This window comes from Mus caroli, unplaced genomic scaffold (genome assembly GCF_978045245.1).
Source record: "Mus caroli unplaced genomic scaffold, Mus_caroli_1 scaffold_15, whole genome shotgun sequence".
NCBI classification, from domain to species: Eukaryota; Metazoa; Chordata; class Mammalia; order Rodentia; family Muridae; genus Mus; species Mus caroli.
The window spans coordinates 53,879,169-53,896,444 of record NW_028227270.1 but is presented as its reverse complement, the minus strand read 5'-3'; positions in this window follow the sequence as shown (position 1 = coordinate 53,896,444).

Below are 17,276 nucleotides of genomic sequence, written 5' to 3'. Positions count from 1 at the left end.
TCGAACCTTTTACAGTGATGTTTACCACGTTTCCTAGTTATTTCTGCTAGGACGCTGTGGTTTTAAAGGAATTTAAAGTATTTTACTACCATATGGAAAATTCATCAGTTACTTTACTTAAAAATATGGAAGCTAATTTAGTACTGAGCATTATCTCTTGAAGATGCTCTTGAAACCATCCTTGGTGACCCTGATTGTCTTGCAGCATCTCAGGTGGTTAAGAGAAACATATTAAAATTCAAAGCTAATCACCACCAGGTGGTTTCTGAGCACTGTTTTCCTTCTCTGCATCTCTCCCAAGGGGAAGGGGGCAGGCAGGCAGAGCTCTTGGGATCACAGTGGTATATGTACAGAGAGACAGGAAAATTAATAAGGAACATCAAACCTAACACAGGAAATCCTATAGTGCACAATGGACCAAGGCTGAGCCACTGCCCCTGGGCACAGGTTTGAAGGGGAAAAGGTTGGAAACAATAGGATGGCAAGCGTCCTTGGTCCATTGTGCACTATAGGATTTCCTGTGTTAGGTTTGATGTTCCTTATTAATTTTCCTGTGTCTCTGATGATCCTGTCATCGTTCATATTTCACCATATTTGAACATCAGTGGTATCTGCCTTAAACTTCCCACATTTCTCTGAAGCAGAAGGTCAAGATAATTCCTTCTCAAATACAAAGGTATCAGAAATGTGTTCATATAACTGTCAGATGAGATCACTGTATTAAAGAAGTTACACTGGAAACATGGAGTATTGAGAATTCCCATCTCTTCTTTGGAAGGCTTATTCTTGTGCAGTTCATGCTTGAGTCAAAGTTACAAAACCCCTTGCTAGCTGTCTGGGAACAGTAGTATGCTAGCAGCCTTCAGATGAACATGTAGAACTCTCAGCTCCTCCTGTACCATGCATGCCTGAATGCTGCCATGTTCCCTCCTTATTACTGGACTGAACCTCTGAACCTGTAAGCCAGCCCCAATTAAATGTTGTCTTTTATAAGACTTGCCTTGGTTGTGGTGTCTGTTCACAGCACTAAAACCCTAAGACAACTAGGCTGTGTACGATTTACTGAACTAAGACAGAAGTTGGTACCAGGAGTGGGATATTGTGATAGGCATGACCACGCATTTGTCTGGAAGAATATGGATTTGGGGACTTTGAATTGGGAAGCAGTAGAATGTTTCAAATGGAGCTTAAGGGGCTATCCTAGAAAGAATATGAAAGACTTTGTTGCTGATAGTGATGTGGCCTACAGACTGTTTTAGTGGTATTTTGGTGTTTTTTGTGGCTGCTTTTTGCCCTTATCTGATGAATCTAACTGAGTCTAAGGTAAAGAGATTTATATTAATTGTATTGACAAAAGAAGTCTGAAAAAAGCCCAGCAGAGACTTTGTTCTCTGGTTAAGTTTCATGAAGAGCATTTTGAACAAGCTTAGCAAGCATAGGAAAAAAATATAAAATATATGGTTCAAGTCTTAAAGGGACACCAAGAAGTGAAATGGAGCTGAATCCTATGTTCTAGAAGATAACAGCTTGAAGGATTTGGGGGCAAGATTTCATCCAGCTAAGTTTAGATCCAGGCATGGTGGTATACACATTTAATCCCATCATTACAAGGGACAAGGCCATGCAGATCTCTGAATTCAAGACCAACCTATAGTGCAAGTTCCAGGGAAGCCAAGTTCAGGCAGTGAGGTAGTTGGAAAACAGAAAGCTGAAAATAGAATAAGGGCACCAATTTCCAGTGCCAGCAAGCAGTAGAACATGGTAGCTTCAGCCATGTGGCTCTGGCTTTAGAGTGAAAACAGAAGGTACTACTGGGACAATTGATGGCTAGCTGGAACTAAGATGTTAGTGGTGATTAAGAAGAGTCCAGCATCATTGAGGTGAAATCTTCTGGGAACTATTTTCTGAGCACACAAAGAAACTGTGTTTCAGAGATAGCCAAGCTTGTACCTTGTGCTACAGCTATACTTGGTAATATGTAAGAGTCACCCAGGTGGTACTGGTTTTGAAGGCATGAAGTGGTCATGAAGAGCAGCTGAGGCTTAGCACTGTGAGAGGTCATGAAAGGACATTGGTGAAGGTGCAGCCTTAGTTGATGGCCCAGGACTGAAGGGGTCATGCAAAGGATTCGAGGCTTGGCACCATGAAGAGATCTTATGAGAGGCTATTGTTGGTGAAGCCTAGCTTCAGCAGAAGACCCCAGTGTTTTGAAGATGTCATTACCATGGGATAATAACCTAGAACATCAGTAGCAGTGGAGTAGATCAACCTGAGCCTCTAATGCTACAGAGAGCAGAGCTGGAGAAGGAATATCAACCCTTTGAAGGAGGCCAGAAGACTGTCTATGGATATGAGACACTGAAACAAGAATCTACAATATTGAAGTTGCCTTGAAGACTGCAAGATTTTCGAGATGCCAGATTCATAAAATATCTCTGGAGGAATACTACTTATAGGGAGTGGAATCAACCCAGGAAAACAAGTTTGTTGTAGTCAACAAAGATTTTTTTTTTAAAAAAAGGAGTTGGAGATCTGAAGACCACTTTGACATCAGACATGAAAATGCAGAGTTTGGAGTTTGTCCAGCTGGTTTCCTATCTTGATTCAGGGATTACAGTTAAATGTTTGGATGGATATCAGAAGAGACTTTGAACTTTGGATTTATGACATTGTTGATACTGGTATAGATTTTAGAAGTTGGACTAAATGTACTTTTTAAATTATGCTATGGCTATATATGGCCCGCTGAGACTCTTGTGTTTGAACAAGTCTATGAGGCAAAGGAGTGGAATGTGATGGTTTGTATATGCTTGGCCCAGGGAATGGCAATATTGAGAGCTGTGGCCTTGTTGGAGTAGATATGGCCTTGTGGGTATGGGCTTTAATACCTTTGTCCTAGCTGCCTGGGAATGCTACTCTGCTAGAAGCCTTCAGATGAAGATGTAGAACTCTCAGCTCCTCCTTTACCTTGCCTGCATGGATTCTGCCATGTTCCCTCCTTGATAATACTGGGCTGAACCTTTGAACCTGTAAGCCAGTCACAATTAAATGCTGTCCTTTATAAGATTGCTTTGGTTGTGGTGTCTGTTCACATCAATAAAACCCTAACCAAAACAACTAGGATATTTAACATTTCTTTACCTAATACATTTAATCTAAATCTCTTTAAATTGCTTCATCCTCAGGCAGAGTATTTTGAACAGGAAACAGAGTAGCAAATTCTTCACCAAACATCACACACACACACACACACACACACACACACAGAGGGGGGGGGGGCATGTCTGTGAAATCTTTTGAGCCAGTCCCCCACAGTTCAAGTCACCCTCAGCACCAAAGTCTTCCATATTCTTACTAGCATTTCCCATTAAGCCCTTCCTAAAGCACTCCACTGCTTTCCAAATCCATACTCTCCAAATCCATATTCCTCCAAACAAAAACATGGTGAGGCCTATCACAGAAAAGAACCAAGTCCCTGGTACCAAGTTCTGTCTTACTTAGGGTGTCATTTCTCTGGAGGGACAACATTATTAAGGCAACTCTTAGGAAGGATTTAATTGGGGCTGGCTTATATTTTCAAGGGTTAGTCCATTATCATCGCGGGAGGAAACATGGTTGGGTTTAGGCAGACATGGCACTTGCAGAGCCAAGAGTTCTACATCTTTATCTGTGACTGCCTTCTGGAGACAGCAAGGAAGAGGATCTGGATCATACTGGCCAGACTTGACTATATGTTTCAGACATCAAAGCCATACCTCCATTGTGACATGCTTCCTGTAGCAAGACTGTACCTCAAATGAGGCCACTCCTAACAGTGCCTCTTCCCTTGGACCAAGCATGTTCAAACTACTGCTGTCTCCTTGTCATACAATAATCAAAACACTAAAGATTAGAATCAATTTCTCAATAAATAGGCATAAACTAAATTTTCAGTAAAAAGACATAAACTAACTGAATGGTTGCAAGGCAAAAAAGACCACCCTGCCATCTACAAGAAATACACCTCAACATCAGAGATAGCTGTCAGCTCAGAGTAAAGGTTTATAAAAATATTGTCCAAGCAAATGAATGTCAGATAGAAGGTGGTGTAGCTATTGTATTGTATTGTGTAACAAAATAAAATCCAAACCCAAATTAATCAAAGAAACCAAAGAAACCAAACTCATGAAAGGAAAAATCCATAAAGATGATGTTTCAATTCTTAACATCTATATCACAAATGCAAGGACCCATGACTAAAAGAGAAACATTACCAAGCTTAATCCCACATTGGCCCTAACATATTAATTGGTGGAGAGTTCAATTCCCCACTCTTACCAATGGACAGGTTATCCATTCAAAAGCTTAACAAACCAACAAAGATAGCATCAATAACAAACATTAAACCAAATAGATGTGTCTGATACCTGCAGAACATTTCACCCGAAAACAAAAGACTATACCTTCTTTTCAGCTCATATGGAAATTTCTCTCAAACTGACTACATACTCTGTCACAAAGCAATGCTCACCAGACATACGAAAATTGAAATAACCCACTGCATCCATTCAGACCACCATGGATTAGACCAGAATATTAAGAACAACAGAAACAACAGAAATCCTAAAAATCACAGGGAATCCAAATGTAGCCACCAGCTCCACGGAGAACTTTTTCCTGGAAGGAAAGCTGGGGCTGTATGAGATGGACAGCAAGAGAAGAGTGAGACCAAGACAAAGTTTCTGATCAAGGCCCAATGTTTAATCCTTGAGTCTAAATTTTAAAGGGGAAGAAACCCGTCCCCTGCTATGCCAGGATCTCTTTGCTTTGTCAGGATCAGGAAAACAAGCTCAGTTGCTCAGCAGATAGTGGCTTCTGGCAGGAAGCTGCAGATGTGGCAGGACAATAGGCCTTACCTAGGTCAGAATATTCTACCTGAGGTGGGCTAGCAAAGGTGGGCAAAACAAGGTCTCATTCAGCCCACTCAAAGCTGGGAGGACGGCACATCTAAACAACTCTCTCCTGAATGAAATAGATTTTCAAAGCAGAGCTAAAGCCAATAATCCTTTTTTTTTTTTTTTTCTTTCGAGACAGGGTTTCTCTGTGTAGCTCTGGCTGTCCTGGAACTCACTCTGTAGACCAGGCTGGCCTCGAACTCAGAAACCCTCCTGCCTCTGCCTCCCAATAATCCTTGATTATTTCAGAGAAATAGAAATGAAGGAAACTTTTCAAAATTCATTTTATGAGGCCACAGTAAGACGGATAATCAAAGCCGAGCGTGGTTTAATCCCAGCACTTGGGAGGCAGAGGCAGAGGCAGAGGCAAGCATATTTCTGAGTCTGAGGCCAGCCTGGTCTACAGAGTGAGTTCCAGGACAGCCAGGGCTACACAGAGAAACCCTATCTCAAAAAACAAAACAAAACAAAAACAAAAACAAAAAAAAAAACAAAACAAGATGGATAATCAAACTACACAAAGACTCAAGGAAGAAAGACAATTACAAAATCAGCATAGATGCAAAAATCATTAAAGTTTGTTCAAAGCCAATCTAAGAAAACATCAAAAATGTTATATAGCATGACCACTAGGACCATTCCTCCCAGATATAAAGGAATGGTTCCACATTTTTTAAAAAGTTAGTGTAATGTACCATATAAATAAACTTAAAATAAAACTGCATGATCATCATATTAGACAACAAAAAAGTCCTTTGACACATCTTAATGACAAAAGTCTTGGAAAGAGTAGACATACATTGGACATAGCTAAATACAATACAGGTGATTTACATCAAGCCTATTTTCAACAGCAAATTAAACAGAGAGGAACTCAAAGAAATTTCAGTAAAATCAGCAATAAGGCAAGGTTCTCTCCTCCCTCCATATCTATTGAATACAGTATCTGAAGTTGTAGCTGAATAATTAGTAAGCTGAATGGAATAAGGGGATCCAAATAAGAAAGGCAGAAGTCAAATATCATTTTTTGCAGAGAGATACAAAGAACAAATGGACTAAGGAAAATCAGAGGAACAACACTCTTCACAATAGCCAAAAATAACATATAATATATTGTGAAAATTCTATGTGGCAAATGTAAGACTTGTTGGACAAAAGCCTCACATCTTTGAAAAAAATAAATTGAAGAAGATATCAGAAAGTGGTATTGTCATATCTCTAGGACCTTTAAACTTCAGAATAATGACACAGAATAGTATTAATATTTATTTTATCTTAGGGCTTAGCTAGCTACCTCACAGCTAACATATCTAAATTAACCTGAGTTTTGTAGTCCATATCTGCTACATGACCTGTTACTTTTCACTATGTCAGTCCTGGCACCTGTTCCTTCCACCTCAGTGTGATGTTGGAGAATAAACCTGGCAATTGATTCTTCCCACAGAGCCTCTCTCTGCCCCCAAAGTGACATCATTCTTCTCCAGCCTCAGCTATTGGCCATCAGTTCTTTATTTGAGACAATCAGAAGGTAAGAGAGGTATATGTTTACAAAACACTGATGCAGGGAATGAGCCATAAAAATAACAACACCAAAGTCCATGCATCAGTCGACACTCTCCTGGTAGACAAATCAATATTTGAATAATACAAAGAAAACCTTTATACACTGTACAAAATTCTATCCCAGTATCTCTTCCTTTTTAGTCTAATGAATGTCTTTTTTCTCTAAAATCAATACATTTTAGATGAAAATTTTCATGATCTCCCTTCATCCTCATCAGAGACCTGACAAGGATAAAATTACCTGAGAAAACAGTAAATGCAGAGCAAGAAGCTTCCAAAATTATAGAAACAACAGAGACTACTAGCTGCCTGGACAGTTACCCACATTCCTCTGCAACACTTGGGCATCCATCTTCAGCCTAGAAACCTAGAATACCTGACAGGATTCTTGTTAAGCAGGGATATAGAAGGATAGTCATACTTTGTCCCTGCAGTCAGTCAACTTCTCGGTGTTCTATTTGTCCACACTTTGGATGACATACTTTGTGCAGTCTAGGCAAAGGTAGGTTTTTAACCAGTAGCTACCTTTGCCATATTTGAATCAGACTACAGTGGGAGGTTCTTTGGTGCCCATCATCTTCTTGGAAGTAGATTGGTGGTGCTATCAGAAACTGATGTGTCTCGCTGTCACAAAAAGACATTTATTATTAAAGCATCTTAAATGCCATATCCTGTAGATATCTGAAGTGTTTAAAAACTACCTATATGTCAAAGAGATATCTGAGTATGTAGGTTTTTTTCTAGCCATTTATCTGTTTAACTTTGAAAACAGCTACAGGAGGGCAAACAAAGCTTATTTTCATAAATAACTAAAGAAGTAGAACTAAAGAAGACTGATTAAATGACTACCAACTTGTATTATTATAATTATCCAAAACAGTTTGAAATAGTAGCCTTTAAAGACTGTAATTGTTTGTGTAGGATACCTAAAACATGGTGAAAACATAATATAGAATTTTGTAATGTAAAGAACCTTAAATTTGTATCAATAAATCAATCAATTCTATACCAATGTAAGTTATTTGGCCTCTTGATGGTCTTTAGTTTAAACAGAGTCAAAAATCTATCCTTTCATCTTATTATTTATATATACCATTTTTCTTTTCATCCCCTCTCCACTACTTTGCCCCTAGGACAAGAGAGAAAAGAAAGAAGGATGAAAGAAAGACAAAGAAAGGAAAAAGAAGAGATTCTTGAATCTTACCATTTTTGCTTTGTTTCCTCTCAAACACCATTAACAACTATTGACCAAAATCCCCTTAAACAATTACAAACTTTCATCATACATGGAAAAACCCACCCTGCCTTTTGGAAATGAGACTGTTTTCTCTTATATTTCTTCTTATATTTCAATCATTCCCTGTCACCATCAGAGGAATTCAGCCACAGATCAATTAAAAGATTTAATGCCTGTTGTTAAAAGTACCATTGCTCTGGATGTAATCAAGGACAAAACAACTTCAATAGATAAAACAAAAAGTTCAGGATAGACCACAAAAAAACAAAACAAAACAAAACAAAAACAAAAAAACAAAAAAACCAAGTATTTGGTTAAACTGCTATAGGATCAGAGACTAAAGCCAGAAACACAGATAAATGACCTTGAAATTGAAGGTGTAATGAAAAGGTCAGCTTAGGAACTTTGGAAAGGTCATGAAACACTTGCCCCCCTGAAAGGGAGAGACTAATTTGCATTTCTCTGACAACAGGGCAGAACCAACCTGTGGGTGGGGATATACTCCCTAGGACCACCTTCAGACAAGGGATTCCCTAAACACCAATCAGTTTAAAGGGTGCATTGTTCTGCCAATCATATTGTGCCTAGTTGCTAATACTCTATTCTGCCTCTGGAAACCACATAAAAACTCCCTGAATGGTTGCTGGGGGTCGCTGCAGATCCTTCAGATCTGGGAAGACCCAAGTGCACTGGAACAATAAATTCCTCTTGCTTTTTGCATCGATCCTGGCTCTAAGTGGTTCACTCAGAGGGTCCCAGATAAGTTAAGCCTCCCCGGAGTCTTACATAATAGACATGGGAGCAGATGTAACAATAATTTTACCAACATCTTGGCATCCAGATGACCTTCAGAGGGTAAATATCAGCTTCTAGGGACTTTATTTATGGTGTAACAACTTACAAGTTAGGTCAGGTGTGTAGGGCCAGAAGGATAGATATATGAATAAAAGCAATATGTGGCGGATATAGCATGAATTTATTGGGACATGAGTTGTTGCAACAACGGAAAACACAGACCAACTTTCCTCCACTCTCAGAAAGGATCCATTGTCTGGCACCATCTGGAGAGGGTAAAGGTTGATATTCCAGAGATGTTTCACTGTGGAAAACACAATGTGTGAGCCATTTTAGGCAAAGCCTAAGAGACAAGTCTCTGGAAAGATTCCTGCTACAATATGCCTTTACTGTTAATATTAAAATTATATTACTGAACATTTGCTCACCTTGATTGGGCAGGATCTCTACAGATCTAATGAAGATTCACTGTTTTGCAGTGATGCTATTCAGACAAATATATGACTTCTTAATAATAATAATAATAATAATAATAATAATAATAATAATAATAATAAAAACTAACAAGAATATCCATGATACAACTCAGAGCCAGAATGAAGTTTACTATGAAGGAAGGCCCAAGTGAGGATCCTTCCTTCCCACTTAGAAGACATAATAATCTCAGAAGACAGAGGGAGGGAAGGACCTTTGTAGGAGAGGGGATTGGGAAAGAAAGAAAGGGCAGGGGGCACTGGGGTGAGATAGGAGTGAAGCAGAGAGGGACAGGAGAATCAATGGAAATACGAAGCTGCAGGGGGTGAATGGTGAGGGCAGTGATCTGGGATGTGAGAGGCCCACAGGAATCAATGGGGATGACCTTAGTCAAAATGGACAACAGTGAAAAGATGGAGCCTGAAGAGAAGACATCCTGTAGATAGACAGGGCCCCCAATGGAGGAATGGTGACATCCAACCATCTTCATATTTTCACCCAGTATTGTTCCTGTGTAAAGGAAATACAGGGACAGAAATTGAGCAGACACTGAATGAAAGTCCATCCAGGCCTGGCCCAACTGGGTATCCATCCCAAGTGTATGCACCAAATCCTGACACTATTACTTATGCCATGCTGTTCTTGCAGAGAGGAGCCTAGCATGGCTGTCCTCTGAGAGACTGTACCAGCATTTCACTGAAACAGATGCAAACCCTTACAGCCAACCATTGGACTGAGGTCAGAGACTTCTATGAAAGAGTTAAATGAAGGACAGAAGAAGCTGAAGGGGATGGCAACCCCATAGGAAGAACAACAGTATCAATTAACCTGGACGTTTCAGAGACTAAGCCATCAACCAAAGAGCATACTTGGTCTGGTCTGCCGCCCCCAGCACATATGTCGCAGGGGACTGCCCTGTCTGGCCTCAGTGGGTGAGAATGTGTCTAATCCTGTAGAGACTTGATGCCCCAGGGGTTCCTTTTTGGGAGATGCCAAGAAAATTAGAATATATGGTTAGTCTTAAGAAAGTAAGCTCTAGCTTTGGGTGTCTAGACTCTGTATAGTGAGAAAGTTCAGTGCTTAACTGAAGTCCTGATTAGAACCATCTGAAAGGCTAAATGAACTGAAGTCCTTGGGGATTAGCATCCCTTTCAGGTGCTGTTCTCACAGCAAGTCTCTGGAAACAGGACCAGTTGAGGCAGGATCAGGTAGGGAGCTGGAAGTGTAGGTAATTTCAGCCGCTCCAACCGTGAATTGTGTCAAGGCTGTCCTCTTGCTGTTTATTCTATAATATATAAACCTTTCAACAATATTTAGTTCTTTAAGACATTTGTATGGAATGTGCAAGGTGCACAAATCAGTTAAGTATGAATTTTTGCTCTTTGAGCAGGTGAAAGACAACTGTCTTTTTTGAGTTAGCTTGATCAACAACCAAATTATAATAACTCTTCATTCATGCCATATGAAAGGATGGTATAATAAATTTTGAGGATTCTGCAACCAATAAGATTTATAAGGTATGGATACCTTTTGGCTAGAGACATTTTTATGTCTCAGCCAGTTTCAGGTCTGTTCCCATGTAGAGAGAACAGAAAATCAGGTTACATGTCCTGTTTGGTCTTCTTGAATTTTTTCCTTCCTGTCTGCAGACAAGATCTTCAAGGGTTCTTTCTCTGTTGTGGCTGATCAATATTATTTTGGAAGGAGTCCAAAGATTTTTTTTTTCTTTCCTATTAACAGAAATGTAGAAACTCTCTCCCAAAATAGCATGTTCTTGGTCCAGCAACCCAAAGTCATCAAAAATCTAAATTGATTCAATTTAGCAGTCTCATTTTTATTTATACTTGCTCTACTTTGACCTCCCCCACAGAGGATTTGTAATACCATTATAATCATCAAACATAACATTACCTTCATTTTGATAATAAAAACAATTTAAAATTATTTAAGCAATTTAAAACAATTATTATTCTTTGAGGTAGGGTTTCTCTTTGTTGGGGTCTATACCTTTGTCTCATGCACATTGAGATCAAAGGCCTTGATTATTTATTCCTTAATTTCAATAAATATCTCTATACTAAAAAACAATTAAAGAAATATTTATTTATTCCTCCCTTCTATGGAGATTAATATCTCTGTGGATATATATATATATATACATATATATATATATATCCTCTTTCTCTTTATATACATTGAACTAATGTTCTAACTTCAATTAAGTTCCCTATTTACTGTATAAATGATTTTTCAGGTCAATATATGTGTCCTGTGCTAGGCTAAGTAGTCCTAATATTAACATGGAGCCCACATTGAAAGAATCTGGTTGGTTAAGACAGCACTGACAACTTACATTTCTCTTTATTCTCTATTCTTATTTTGATTGTAGGAGACATGCAGCCATACTTTCTGCACTCTGAGCAGCCTGCTTGATTGCACAGCAGGGTTCCTAGCATCAGCACAGAGCCCACCAACCAGTGTACTGTTTGGGTCTGCTTGTGGGGGGACGTGCAGCTGTATCTTAGCTTATACTATGAACCCCAGATTTTTCTGCACCCAATTAGCCTGATTTTCTCCTAGTTACAAACCCCATGCATCTTTGAGAAAGAAAAAAAAAAAAGTATAGCTAAGAAACCAGTTCTTCCTGCCTCCTACTCTTAAAGGGATAGCATATGTTTTCCATTTGGCAATCTCAAATTAATTTTTTTAAGTAAGTTTTTGCCAGATGTTGAGATGCCATATGTTGCTGAAATATTTTAATGGTCCAGAATTTCTACTCTGCCTTTACCATTTAGTTCCTGAATAAAAACACACACAATTTTTATATTTACAATAAGAGTTACATAGAACAAAGGATGGGCAGATACCTAGCCTTGATCAATCAGAAACTACTTTCCTATTGATAACCTTGAATTATTTCATATTTACTATATTTCATCTGGGCTGTTCTTAACTTCAATCACAGCTCACAGAGCCACTGTTTCCCCACCACCACCACCTGCACATTCTTCTCCTGGTTCTCCTCTGACTATAAGCCCAGGAAATCTAAACAGTACCTATATCTCTTTTGCCTAGCTATTAGCTTGTTGGCATCTTTATATACCCATCAGAAATATCATGGGGCAGGATTACAGGGGCTAGGTGCACACACCAGGTCTTGGGGGCCTGCACTTAGTATTACAATAGACAGTAAAAGACAAAACCTCACTACATACTAGTTTAGTTAAATCACAGACATTTTCTAAATTAATGAGATAGTAAATAGCTAGAGACAAGCAAAATATTCCTATTCAAATATACTGAGAATGTTAGATTGTCTTCAGAAACATCAGAAATCTGTAAAAATGGCATTGAAAGATGCTGTATTAATTTTTGACAATCAGAATTGTCAGCTTTGCTGGGTGTCGTGGTGAACGCCTTTAATCCCAGCACTTGGGAGGCAGAGGCAGGCAGATTTCTGAGTTCGAGGCCAGCCTGGTCTACAAAGTGAGTTCCAGGACAGCCAAGGCTACACAGAGAAACCCTGTCTCGAAAAACAAACAAACAAACAAAAAATGCCAGCTCTTGGCAGAAGCTACAAAGTCCTTTGACGAAGATGATGAGCATTGAAAAACTTCCTAGCCGGGCTTGGTGGCGCACGCCTTTAATCCCAGCACTCGGGAGGCAGAGGCAGGCGGATTTCTGAGTTCGAGGCCAGCCTGGTCTACAAAGTGAGTTCCAGGACAGCCAGGGCTATACAGAGAAACCCTGTCTCGAAAAACCAAAAAAAAAAAAAAAAGAAAAACTTCCTCATGGAGTTTGCTGCAAATGTCACAAGCTGCCACTGGAGAAGAGACTGTCCTTGCCTCAGTGCTAACTATATGTTGTGCAAGCTGTAGACAACCAGGACACAAAGAAAGTCAACTGCCAAACTCTGCCAGGACAAGGGAGAGAAGTCCTTTATATTTGCTGCTTCACAGAAAAATCTGTTAGGTGTTCTGCACCAATAGGTTGAAGACATAAATGCTCCAGTGTTGCAGGGGCACCTGTGTGACTGGCAGGCAGCCAGCAGTCACTAACATTTCTATAGTTTTGGACACTGCCTGCTCTACATCTGGGATGTTCATGTAGATATGTGTACATGTATGTAAGGAAAGAGGAGAGGAAATACTTTTTTGGAGAAGGGGCAAAAGGGAGGGCAGTAATAGAAAAAGGAGAAAAGTACATGATTCATATTTAGTAAATGTCACATTGAAACTTACATTTGGCCTGAAGATTTAGGAAGTATTCTCATGGCAGTGATAAATACGCATACAAGAACAACTTGAGGGTTTAATTTGGACCATAGTTCAATTTCGTTGTCTACCATTGTCTTAGGGTTTTACAGCAGTAAACAGACACCATAACCAAGGCAAGTCTTTTTTTTTTTTTTTTTTTAAAGATTTATTATATGTACACTGTAGCTGTCCTCAGATACTCCAGAACAGGGCATCAGATTTCGTTACGGATGGTTGTGAGCCACCATGTGGTTGCTGGGATTTGAACTCGGGACCTTCAGAAGAGCAGTCGGAGCTCTTAACCACTGAGCCATCTCACCAGCCCCCAAGGCAAGTCTTATAAAGGACAACATCTATCTGAGGCTTGCTTACAGGTTCAGAGTTGTCAGTCCATTATCATCAACATGGGGGCGTCTGGACTGGCATGGTGCAGGCAGAGCTGAGAGTTCTACATCTTCATCTGAAGGTTGCTAGTGGAAGACTGACATCCAGGCAGTGAGGATGAAGGTCTTAAACTCACAACCACAGTGACACACCTACTCCAAGAAGGCCACACCTAACAGTGCCACTCCCTGGGCTGAGCATACACAAACCATTACATTCCATACCCTGGCCCTCATAGGCTTGGTCAAACATATGAGTCCATGGGGGCCATACCTAAACATAGCATAATCCAAAATACATTTAGTCCAACTTCCAAAGTCCCCTTAGTCTATAGCAGTCTCAACAATGTTGATATTCCAAAGTTCAAAGCTTTTTCTGAGATTCATCCAATGACTTAACTGTAATTCCTAAAGCAAGACAGGAAGCCAACTGAATAAACTCCAAACTCTGCATCATTAACGCTGATGTCAAAGCAGTCTTTAGATCTCCAACTCCTTTTTCATCTTTGTTGACTGTAAGAAATTTCTTTTTTCTGAGCTGGTTCCACTCCCTGTTAACAGCTTTCCTTAGCAGATAACCCATGGCTCCGGCATCTCAAATATCTTTAAGGCAACTTCAATGTTGTAGTTTCTTGTTGTCTGGGATTGACTCATGATATTCTGAGCTCCATGTAAGGGCTGGCATTACTTCTTTAGCTCTGTCCTCTGTAGCAGTCTAAGCTCAGGTTGATCCATTCCACTGCTGCTGCTGCTCTTGGCGATCATCCCATGATACTGGCATCTCCAAACAAGGCTTCACCAATAGCCTCTCATAGGATCTATTCATGGTGTCAAGCCTCAACTCCTTGCAATGACACCTTCATCAACTGCAACTGACCGAGTTCTGCTGCTAGTAGGAGCTGGAACATTGGTCCCCTTGTTCTATTACATTATCACTAGATTTTGATTTTCCAGCTCCTTCACTACCTAAGCTTGACTCCTGGATCTCTCTCTGTAGATTAACCTTGAAGTCAGAGATCTGCATGCTAATCTCTGGGGATTATTTGTGTGTACCACCATGCCTGGATTTAAGCTGTTCTTCACCTAGAACTTACTCTGTCTCAAGCCAGCCTTAAACTCAGAGATCTTGGATTTAACTCCTAGGAATAAAAGTATGCATCACCATGCCTGGATCTAAACTTAGCTGGGTAAGATATTGCTCCAAAGTCCATTCCCTTAATTCAATTTAATATCCTTGAACACATGACTCAGCTCCATTTCACTTCCTGATGCCTCTTTAATACTCTAACCATATATTTTCCCTTTTCAGCTTGCTATTATTGTCTAAAATATTCTTCATGAATTAAAAAAGTGTTTCTCTCTCTCTGTATATGTGTGCATGTTGATTGAGAAGAAAGGGGGTTTCTGATCTCAATGGGTTATACAAAAATGTGAATGTGTTCCAAATACAGAAGATACAATTTTCAATAAATTTATTAGAAAAATAAAGTGATGCAGCTCTTTAAAACAAAAAATGGAGAATTATGTACTTCAGAAATTGGCCAGTTTCTAAGTGTTATCTCTTCTGACTTCTTATATGAAATGGAGCAAAGGAATGTTGTCTCAATAAAGAATTACAAGATTTCTATGTGGACCCGACCACTACGTATGAAATTCCAACTGAAAATATTCAAGGTGTCTTCAAACATGGTAATTCACTATGCTTTGCTTCTTAAATATAATGATTTGAAATATGAGAAAGCCACAAAAATTACAGATTTCTTTTTTTAAATAAAAAAGTGAGGTAAATAATATTTTACCTTGATTATCCTATATTTCATACACCTGTCCTCAAAGAAGATATTTGGAGAGGTTAGATATTCCATGTCAATTAAAACTTATGTAGTTTTAGTTTAAATCAATCCTCTTATCAAAAATAAGTCTGATTTGTGCTGCCCATATATTGATGTGTGGCCTTTCACTTCAGAATGTTCAAAATACCAGGGTCCACACTTATATTCTTTACAGTATTATTGCAAAATACTATAGTCAAGCTGAGGCTTTGTGCTACTATATGCACAGCTTTGTCTTTTCACAGGGTCTTAGAATTAAAATATTTTCATCACATATTTATATGAGGAGTTATTGTCACCATTGTGGGAGCCTCAAGGGACTTTACCATTGATTGTCTTATACCTGACGGGCAGTTTGTATGCCTTTCAGAAGGTTTCAGTGCAGTAACATTTCCAACAAATGTAGAGACATACTAACATGTTTGGTTCATTTTCTGGAGAGAGGAGGCATTTCTTCATTTCTCCCCAATAAGGGTGACCAACAACCCTCAGGTGATTAAACTCTGTAACTGATACGTGTGGGTGATTAGCACTGGTCTTATGGCCATTCTTGACTTAAAGTGGTATGAAAAAATATTTTAGAATATTACATACCCCAAAGTTTGGTTCTGTCCTTACTTAAAGACACGTATTGCCACATAATGCAGATGCTTGAAAACAGATCTTGAGTATTTTTTTATTAAACAAAATGTTTGTAAATACTGAAATTTATGCATCATATTTACAAAATGCAGCGCTCAAGTTTCTAGTATTTCCATTCTTTTCAAAAGAATTCGATCTGGCTGTATGATAACAGTGGTACTTCATACAAAATGAATTGCAAACCAAAGGACACCTGAGACAGATAAGAAATATTTGTTCTGGATTGGATAACATGAATGAAACCTATCACTTTTAATGATTTGGGCATAAGTGTCTGTTTCTAAGTACAAGTGGAATTTCCCAAGCAAAAATAAAATAAAACACTACAAAAACTTTATTGTAGTTGATGAACTAATTGTCAATCACATGAGTTACCAACATGAAAAAAACAGTATAATTATGAGAATTAAGTAAAATTTTAGAATTTTAAGCTAATCTTTTATTTCTCTAATATCTTGCTAATAAAATTTGTGTTACTACATGAGCTAATAAGTGCAGATATGTGTGTGTGTCACACAATTCTTCTTGAAATGTACATTTTATCTCAGAAATGAAATTTAAAATATACAAAAAATAAAAATGCTCTTCATGAGACTTAGAGAACAAAGTCTATGATGGGTGTTTCTGAGACTTCATTTGTCAGTGCAACTAGTCTGAGTCTCTTCACCTTAGACTTAGGCAGACTCTTCAGAGGAGGGCGAAAAGTAGCCACATTATTCACCAAAATACAACAAAAACAGTCTCTAGGCCACATAAGTTCTTCTCCATTGAAACCTCTTGCAGCAAGTCACCACAATTCAAATCACTCACAGCAACAAAGTCTTCCATATTCCTTCTAGGATAGTCCATTAAGCCCCACTTAAAGCATTCCAATGCTTTCCAATTCCAAAGTCAAAAAAAAAAAAAAAAAAAAAAAAAAAAGAAGGCATGATCAGGCCTATCCAATACCCCACTCCTGGTAACAACTTCTGTCTTCGGGTTTTAGTGCTGAGAACAGACTCCATGACCAAGGCAAGTCTTATAAAGGACAACATACATTTGGGGCTGTCTTACAGTCTTACAGCTTCAGAGGGTCAATACATTATCATCACCTAGGGAACATGGCAGTATCTAGGCAGGCATGGTGAGGGCAGACCTGAGAGCTCTACACCTTCATCTGA